Source organism: Sinocyclocheilus rhinocerous, unplaced genomic scaffold, assembly GCF_001515625.1.
Source record: "Sinocyclocheilus rhinocerous isolate Xijiao unplaced genomic scaffold, SAMN03320098_v1.1 scaffold148, whole genome shotgun sequence".
NCBI lineage: Eukaryota > Metazoa > Chordata > Actinopteri > Cypriniformes > Cyprinidae > Sinocyclocheilus > Sinocyclocheilus rhinocerous.
This window is the reverse complement of record NW_015653472.1, coordinates 4268277-4278494: the sequence shown is the minus strand read 5'-3', so window position 1 is coordinate 4278494 and position 10218 is coordinate 4268277. Positions and strand designations below refer to the sequence as shown.

The following is a 10218-nucleotide window of genomic DNA, read 5'->3' as shown; positions in this document are numbered from 1 at the left end:
GGGGGAGGGGTTAGGATTAGGGGTGGGGTTGGGATTAGGCAATCAGGTAGCGACTTCAATGAGGGGGTGTATAATCTGGCAGGGGTGCAGAATTCGGCACAACACCGGTCACTTGAGAGCAATGCCGGTGCATCTGCACTGCAACTGTAGTTATACGCAATTACGCATGTATGAATATCTATAGGCTATCTTCAGTAGACTTCAGAAGATGCTTTTGCTAAACTAACACAATACAACAAGACGAAGCTGTTAGCTAACAAAAAGTGCACTTTAAATACCTGGATGATGCACTTAAATAACCGAAAAAATGAAGTGTGGAATGTTGGACACTTCATGCACTCAACTGTCACAGATTTAATTATGTAGCTGAAGGGGAGGGGCTATCGGACTGCGATTATGAATGACAAAATAACCTTACATAATTCATACTCTACATGGTTGAGTACATAGTGCATAAGTACATAATGTATAAGTGCATAGTGCATAGTGCGTCATTTGGGACGCAGCTATTGATTTTTATTATGATGGACTACATATAGACCCTTCCAAGATGGCGGACGCGTCGTTGTGTCTGGAGCTGTCGAATGTGGAATATAGATAGGCCTACATATCTATGGCTTGCAGTGGCGACCATTTGGAAAGACAAGCTTGTTCACAACTTCGCTGTATTTTTTTACAGATAAAACTAGAAACTATTTTTTCCCCGTAAATTCAATATAAAATTTGTAGAATATTATTAAGTGATCATAAATCAATCATAAATTAATTGTTAGATATTATTTTTATTTTGAGCATCTTGTCCACCTTATTTTTCTCGTAAGAGTGGGTGCGGCCAATTGTAAATTAAAATGTGCGAGGATTCCGGTGTCATTTGCTTCCAGCTATTTTTAGTTGTACAAAACAGCACGTTTTGCTGCTTGATATGGCAAATTAGTGTGTCTTACCCTGTTATTTTAATGTATTATCTCAATGACGAACACACTGGTTTGTAGTTCAAACAGTTTTACTGTTTACTGCACTTTGATATTCTCGTTATTTCCCTACAGTGGTTAATGAACCGGAAGTCTCGCATAATCACAGAAAACAGCTTACTTCTGCATTGAAAACTAAGGAGGATAAAGCGTGTAGGTCATTAGAGGACAGCAGTGAGGTAGTCAGTTGTTTTCTGTTTTCACTGTCCATTCAGTTTGTCTCAGACATAGGGCAAAACTTTACATTACACTGTTCATGTTACACATATTGCTTAAATTAGGCTACTATAACAATAACAATACCAGTATGTCCACAAAATAATTGTGTATTAAGTACATAATTAGTATTATCTCAGCTTTATACAGTTTCATGAAGATGTAGTGTGTGATCCAGTTATTTATCCTTTACATTCCAGAAAACACTATAACTTTATAATTATACAGTATTTTAAAATGATATCATAACATTTTCCCTTTTGCTTTTGGATTTATTGACCGTAATAATAAGTATTTACTACAGTTTGCACTGTCTAACTTTTTTTAGTGGCATTAGTTTATAAGATGTTTTTCCTTTTATTATGTTTGTTTTGCTCTGTTTGCTGTGTTGTGTCTGAAAGCAATAGTGTAAAAGATCACTGCCACTTTAAACCCCAGAGTTTGCATATTCTCGCTGGATCTTTCTGCTTTGCTAATTATTGTGTTGTTTTCTGGGCAAATATGTCATATCCATGGCGACCAGGCAGGTTTATTGTCTTTCTCATGCAATGGTTCACATAAGTAATTAATTACTCTGTTTTCTTTCTCCCTCCATGTCTCCAGTAAGCCAATCAGTTTAGGGGAAGCATCTCATGTTTAAAATGGCTGTGATATCCAAGAGAAGGTAAACAGAAACCTTGATGTTTAGAATGTTTTTGTGTTTTGAGCATTTCATGTGTGATGTGTGCCCACTGTCTGTGGGTTTATCTGTGGTGTGTGTTTGCGTATCATACATTATGGTTTTGAGCGTTCTGAAAAAGTATACATATTTAATAGGTAATTAATGTGTGAGGTAGCCTTTTTGTGTGTCTGGGTCTCATTCAAATGACAAGGCTCTGTGTCTGATTATTAGAATAATTAATGAATTCAGTGTATTATAAAAAGCTTAAACTCAAATTATTAAAGCTTTTTAAAAAGCATTGAATACATTTGAAATCTTAACAGGTTGCTTGTAATTGGTTATTAATGTGGGAATTGTCAGGGACAAGCTTTGCTTGGGGCCCCGTCCCACAGTGTTGATCTACAGTGTGTCTGTGGAATGTGGTGGCATGTGACTCGTGCACGAATACGTGCTTCCATCTGGACAGCCATCCAGCTCGAACTGTCAGAGCAGTTTTACAGGTGTTGATCAGTCTCAGGGTCCATCTGCCTTGAATATTCTCATTTTGTTTGTACTTTAACTTTTGACCACTGATGAATTGTGCTTGATTTGCTCTAAAGAGTTTATGCTGTGAATGGTGAATGTAACACATTATGCATGTACTGTAACTAGCGGAGAGAGCATTTTTCATAGTTTTTGTGATGTCTTTAAAGGAATAGTTCACCCAAAAATTTACTCCATTCAAGATGTAGATGAGTTTGTTTCTTCATCGGATGAAAATTAGCAGAGAAATTTTGCATTACCTCACTTGCTCACCAGTGGATCCTCTGCAGTGAATGGGTGCCGTCAGAATAGAAGCTTAAACAGCTGATAAAAACAGCACAATAATCCACAAGTAATCCACATGACTCCAGTTCATCAATTAATGTATTGCAAAGTGAAAAGCTGTGTGTTTGTGATAAATCCATAATTAAGATTTTTAACTTTAAACATCACTTCTGGGCAAAATATGAGTCCATAATCAATAATAACACTTCCTCCAGTGGCGAAGTCCATCCCCTGTTATCCTCTCACATCAAAATCCACCGACATATTTGTTTAGAACTTTTTTGAACCGTTTTGGCTTGTATATAGTACTTGTTCTATGCATATTTCTCTCCTGATTCAGACGAGACGACCTTTTCACTGCTGAACGCAATATAATGTATGGAGGACTCATATTTTAGTTTTGAAGTTAAAAAAGTCTTGATGGATGCAGCTTTTCACTTCACAAGACATTAATTGATGGGTGTGATGTTTTTATCAGCTGTTTGGACTCTCATTCCGACGGCACCCATTCACTGCAGAGGATCCACTGGTGAGCAAGTGATGTAATGCTAAATTTCTCCAAATCTGTTCTGATGAAGATACATCCTTTTACTTGCTTCAGTCAAAATCAAAGATATATTTGAGGTTTTGCTGATTTACTGCTAGTGTAGGAGCTGGTGCTACCTGTCTTTTCTTTGTCTCTCTGACCTTGGCTTTGAACCCGTAACCCTTGTGTTAAAATATACATTCATGATTCTGCGCTATGCTTGACAGCTCTCGAGATGTAATGCAATTGCTTTTTTACACCACCACTTTGTAAATTGCTCACTGTAATGATTTGTTATCTGTATTCACACTATTGTGATCCTTGTAAAAATTTCCGTTCTCAACACGCAGGCATGCATAGGCCACATGTTTGTTTAATAGTAATTGTTATTTTTGTTTTAGTGCACTGGAAATGTCCTCTTTGCATGCTTGATCAACCAGTAGGGAAATCTAATATAATTGAGGTTCAAGGTGAATTGCATCCTGAGCATTTCCCCTAGACAGAAAGAGCATGCATACTGTATACTAGAGCAAAAATAAACAAATCACACTGACAACTGTAATATAGGCTTGATTTTGAAGGCATGGAATAAGTATCGATTTAAGCCCTCACTTCATAGATGAAAATGGCCTTTTTGGTAATTTGTCCTGGGTCCATTCAATGCAGGAGGAGGCGAGCGAGAGAAACGGTTGTGGGGTGAGTAAGAGAGAGAGATCGAGAGAGAGAGCTAACAAGAGAGAGAAAGGGACATACTGCCCCTTTCCGAGCTCATTATCATTCTTAATAAGTCTTAAGGAAAGAAGGAGCAGTGAGTGTAAATGCAAGGTAATCCTAACACTGGCCAAGGTTACTGGGGACAAAGGCACATGCACACCCCTCCCTGCTGGTTGCACTGGGACACAGAATGAGCCGTACCCCCAGCAGCACTTACAGAGCCCTGCTAGATGCTAGAAGTGCATGAACGATGCTTCCTAAAATTGTTTTGTCTGGCAACTTGGGCTTTAGCTATGAATCTTTAAATTAACTGGTTATAAAAATATTCATAAAGCATTTTATTATATAAAATATAATTATATTATATTATGTAAAATATTGTTTAATTACATTGAATCAACCTGACTACATTAGGTTAAGTAATGTTAAGAGTTAGATCATGTATGTACTTCTTGCACTGTATGTGCAACAGATTTTTATTTATTTATTTATTTTAATTAGAATTTCATTGAATTGAGGTTGATAATATTGCAATCGGGGTCAGAAATATATGGGGGCAAAATGAAAGTGACAGAAATGCCACAGAAAATTCCTGTGACAAAATCATCATTCGATTTTTTTTAAAGGTATATATTCTAGTTATTATTGTAGATAATTATTCTAATGTAATTGATTAAATTAAGGCATTTTACATTAAAGTATGGCACTTACAGTGTTTTTGGTTGGTTAGAAAAAATGGCTTCATGAATGTAAAAAAACCCTCAAAATCTATTTCGTTGGGAAAATATTGTGATTATATTTTTAAAAGTTGTATATATTCTAGCTAGTTATGCTATTAAATTAAGACATTTTACATTAAAGGATGGCACTTACAGTGTTTTTATTTGTTTTAAAAAAATAGCTTTATGAATGTAAAAAAATAAAATCTAGTTCAGGGAGAAAATATCGCAACTGCATAAAAAAGGTTATTTCTGACAAATGCAATCCAACATATTGCACAAATATGCACCTTTAGATTAAATATTATTTGAATCATGTTGAATTTATTTTTGATTTTGCATAAGAGCAGTTTTTACACACATTTGTTAATACTGCACTCTACAGTATTAAACCAGTTCTTATGTTTGCAGTGTGTACTTGTTTGCTGTCAGGCATTTATTACAGTTCTGAGAGGATTAAATGATTGCATGGACAAAGCTGTGTTTAGCTTACTGGTGAGTTTAGTGCATCATCTGTCTGTCTTGTTTTGAATGCTCCTGGTTTGGACGTCTCACTGATCTGTTTGTAGACCCTTAAAATATTATACTCATCATGCAGTGCATGAATATTATAATAAATATCAGTGTAAAGCATTTCTTGATTGACTGAAAAGCTCAGTGTGAATATGCATCAGCTAAATGAACAAACTCAGATCTGTTAAGCAGAGCTGTTGGCCTTTGTCTGTTTCTCAGTCACGTTTTCTCAGCTTCCCTCTGTCACCTAAAGATGATTTACCCCCAAACAGATGTTCCGACTCTTACCGTATGTTCTATTTTCTGCCCTTTGAAAGGTTATGAATGAAATGCAAAGCCTCAGTAGTGGTGCCCTCGGCCCGTAATTGCCCGTGTTTGTGCCACTGTTATTTTCTGGCTGAGAGATGGAAAATGTTGAGAAAGCGGAGCGCTGAACCTCTGGGAGCGCTTTGGCTTTGCGCTGGTTGGCGATACGGCATCGGTCCAGTCCTGGAGGAGCTTCTTTCATGTTCCACTGCTCCCTGTAGACTCAACCCCTCCCTGGTCCTGGTTGGGGTTTGTAGGGCAACCTGCTCTCATCACCCCCTGGGGCAGCCTGGGAGGCAGAGAGCCATCGCCATGGTGATCAGAGCACAGAACCTCTGCAAAGCAGTCCATTGTGACTGGTGCGCGTTGAGGTGAGAGGAACAAAATGTCAAAGCAACAGGTTTTTTTCTTTTTGTTGTTTTTGCCTTTAATGCCCGTAGGGGTTTGTTTAGCCTTTGATTCATCTGTGCTGCCGTCTGCTAAACGAGTTGTTTGTGATATCTGTTAATTGCCTCTTTTAAGTCATCCGTTTTGGTGCACGGTAGAAGGCAACGGGAGGAAGTGAAAACAAATGAAAACTGAGTTTGCGTTCAACAATCTAGAGAGATGAGAGAAGCATATTATCATGAGATGGTTACCACCCCGTTAAGATAATTTGTTTTTACAAAACTTTTTTTATTGTATGTGAATTCTTTTTTTTTTTTGTCTTTTAAAATGACTCCGTCAATAAAAATGTCCTCAAGTGTTCAGGAGTATTAGTCAAGTACGAATCTTAGATCATAAGTGAATGCCCAGCGCTCACAAACCAAACGTAGAGTGAGATTCTAGCAAAACTACAGGTTGATTAATTTTACTTGAACTCCCCACTTTAATCTTCTGAATGGGTGTTGAAAAAAGTCTTCTTTTAGCACTGAGCATATGAGATTGGTCGTTCTCCACTAGGGGCAGTAAGAACAAATTAAATCCTGCTGTAGGCTGATGCTGAGAGCCCCTCGCAGAACAGCAAAGTCTTTCAATTACTGAAGAGAAAAAAAAGCTCAAACTTATTTCGTAAAACCTAAGGTACCGCTGAGATTTACCCTTAAACTGAACTGATCTAAGACTTATGCAAAGTACCACATAAATCTCTTCTTATTTAAAGGGATAGTCCACCCAAAAATGAAACTTCTGTCGTCATTTACTCATTATTTACGCGTCATTAAGGGTGAGTAAATGATGACAGAATTACATTTTTTTTGGGTGAACTCCCTTTGATACTGATTTTTTTGCAGAGGCGTGTCATTCTGTACTGGTGGTCATGGCTCACTTTGATACAGAAACATTTTGTAGTACCTATATGCAAGGATTTAAAAAATGTATTAATTTTATTATTTTATTTTTAATTTAGAGAGAAGAATAGGGTTTAAATGCAAACACTTAGCAAAAATGTTTTCTATTTCCTTTTGTTTTCCGAAAAGATATTAGAGTGAGAAATAATGATCTGTCATATTATTATTATTAGTAGTAATAATAATAATAATAAGAATAAGAATAATTTAATTATTATTATTATTACTACTACTACTACTACTACTAATTGTCATCATTTATCATTTACTCACTCTTCTAATTTTTTGCATAAAAAGTGTGCTTTTTTTACACACGCACACACACACACACACACACACGCATATATATAGCATTCTCTTTATTTATTTTTTATCATTATTACGCAAGGTTTTAAATTTTTTTTCAGTGAAAATCAACTAAATTCTAGAACTCTGAGGGGGTACATGGTCCAAACGCTTCTGTGTTGTTGTTAAAGAAGATGTTTCTTCATCTTCCTCTGTGGTGTTGTTTATCATGTGCTGTTGGGCTATTTAGTTTATGTTAATTGATTCACGTGCAGTAGCACACATACGGTGCGGTGTGACAGGCGGGGCGGGAAGGCCGCGGCCGAGGGACAGGTCAGAAAAAGGGGCTGCAATCAGCACGTCTGAGCGGTAGGAAGGCGCCGCTTTCTCCTCCTTTAACCTCGAGGAGGATGTGGGTTGCATTCTGTGGCAGGTTCAGTGTTGAGCCTGGCCTCTGGGGTGGGAAGGGACCGCTGCTTTCCTAAGGTGCAGAGGGACTCAAACACCCAGCACAAAGCCTACCGCCTCTCAGACCTGTGCTGGACTGAGCCAAAGACTTAGACTTTGTTCTTCTGTGTTCTTCATTTATCATGTACACTCAAATCAATTTTTTCTTGTTGGTTACATACATTAGAAATGGGTTTTCTTAATATTAAACTAAACAGTGAACTCTGCAATATATTTAATCTCTTGCAGTTAACTAGCATTAGCTCATGTTAACGTGCTAAAAGTTCTCTTTATCATTGTTAACTTGATGTAATAAAACTAACTGAACTAAAACTAAATAAAAACTAAATTGACTTTAAATATATATATATATATATATATATAAGAAATGACAAAAACACAACAAAATTTGTGATAAATATGATATTTGAATATAGGCAAAAATCAGTGGTGTGAAAAAAATAGTCTTACATTTTCAATGTCATTGTAGAAATGTGTGATTAGCGATAATTAATTTATGCAATGAGCGAAAGTGTCCAATAACAGGGGAGTTACTGAGATGGTGGCCAACTTTGGGTGACCCGTTTCATATAAAACAAAACATCGAATTAAAATATATAATAATAAAAAACAATAATTAAATTATATGTTAATTTACATATATTGATTGAAGTATATTTCATTAAATATATTAATTATAATTTTTTTCAAATAGATATTAAAAAAATAATATACCTTAAACAAAAAATATTTAATAACTCATAATAATTCAATAAAGTGTAATTCTTAATTTGTATAATTTTTTTTAAAGACACAATGATTTTGAAGCTGCTTCTTTCTCAAAAGAGAAAGTGGATTGTCAGCACTGACGTCTCTGTTTTTACTCTCACCTTCAGCGATTGGATACTTGGCCTCTTATGTTACGGAACAACCTTATTGACCGCTTATTTGTCTGCTCCCTTTTCTTCCTTGACAGAGACCTCAGCGGTTGCCGTCTCGATCCGCTCGTGGTAATTCCACTTCAGAATTCCACTTGGCTGTCTGAGTAAATAAATTTTTCAGCGTTTATTAGTACGCGGCGTCGCCAGAAGGAATTCCTCCCTTCTCCTATAGCCACTCCAGTAATTAGCAAATTGATTAGGAGAACTTCAGCACACCTCCTCGGTTCTTATCTCCTCATTCTAGGACAGTATTGCGGTGCCATGGGACGGTGTAAATATTTTAAGGGGAAACCCTCAGCGAATCTCATTAATGGCTGTGGGGCTCTGCAGCTGTCTCCTGTTGAAGATCTCAGCCAGTTTTCTAAACTGTGATTAAAGAAAAGTTTTGTATTTAAACATGCTGTGTCCTGTGGGTTTGCGGGTGCAACGGAGATCCTCCCTGAGCTTTCGTGTGTGTGTGTGTGTGTGTTTTTTTCCCCCTACTTTCTCTCCTGTGCTCCCTTCAGATCGATTAGTTTTGATTCACAGGAGCAAAGGAGCTTTGAACGTAGTGGTCATTCTGGGATGCATTTTGCAAAATGTGACAAAGACCTCTCTTTTGTGTACGAATCCTAATTAAATTTTTACCCCATCCCTACGCTGCAGACTTGGTAGCAATTTGGCTGCTAATCACATTGAATTTTAAATGGGACTGTTTAAAGATGGCTTTAGATGCTTTCAGGATGGCACACTAGTGCAAATTAAGTCAGAATAGCATGCTGTTTGGAGAGAGGACCAATAAAGCAAAATCCACATCACAATTGTCTTATGCACTTACGTCAACAGACGTCTTACAATATTTGCTTTTCTCTTTTAATTAGTTGAAAGGAACACAGGTAAACAATCAGCTGTTTTTCTTCGTAAATGGAGACAGGAAAACTGCTTTTCTTTTAATTATTCTGCCTGTTACGTTATTCCGTCTTGTCCTTGCGATTTATGTAATTGAGGGAAAATGCGCAATCTAACAAACACTAAGGCTGCTTGATTGGTAAAAGGATTTGACACCCTAGAAACGATTCATCACTTCTAATTTGACAGTAAAGCCTTCGTGAAATGGCAAACTCTTCTAGAAAAGCTTGTCGACAAATGTGTTTGTGCATAAAAAAATCAACGAAGAAGCTGTCCTCACACATTTAGTATACATCATTAAGTTCCTTGTAGCCAATCATATTGCCCATTTCACCCAGCATTCCAGAACATATTAGTGACATCTCATTAGCAGAAAACAGATAACTGAGGGAAAAATTACCAAGCAGGCTTCAATTGTTTTTTTGTTTTTTTTCAAGTGGAATGACTGGAAAGAGCAATTCTCTCAAAATGGGATTTTTGTGCCGGTCCTTCAGTCTATTACATTTTGTTCAAGAGTACCCTTTTTTTCCCCTTCATAAAATATTTGTCATTTGTCTTTCCTTATTTAACTCTTTTTTTTTTCACATCAACATTTTGTAAGTAGTTACAACTGGATGAAAGCAAAGAGCAAACAATGAAGCCTTTTATTTAGTACAATGAAGGCATTTTTCCTAGTATAATGCATTTGAGGTCTGGAATAAGATGGATAGGTAGATTTGTTTGATCGATTTGTTTCTTAAGTCATATTATTCTTGCATTGTTGATGCGGTTTATGTAAAAACGTAGTAACTTTTAATTTCATTAGCATTACAAGAGTGGTGTTATATGCATAAAAATGTTGTAGCTTGCACTAACTTCCTCAGTACATGATTGTTTCAGAGGAAACTTTTTTTTTT

General features: G+C 36.6%; 1 long non-coding RNA gene across 1 annotated transcript in view; it reads left to right on the top strand.

Annotated features, from left to right (window-relative positions):
- Positions 1–10218, top strand: part of LOC107716229 (uncharacterized) — a 50623-nt gene that overhangs the window by 2675 nt on the left and 37730 nt on the right. The window contains exon 2 of the long non-coding RNA XR_001637179.1: positions 1791–1851. This is a non-coding gene — a long non-coding RNA (uncharacterized LOC107716229). The remainder of the gene's footprint in view (positions 1–1790; positions 1852–10218) is intronic.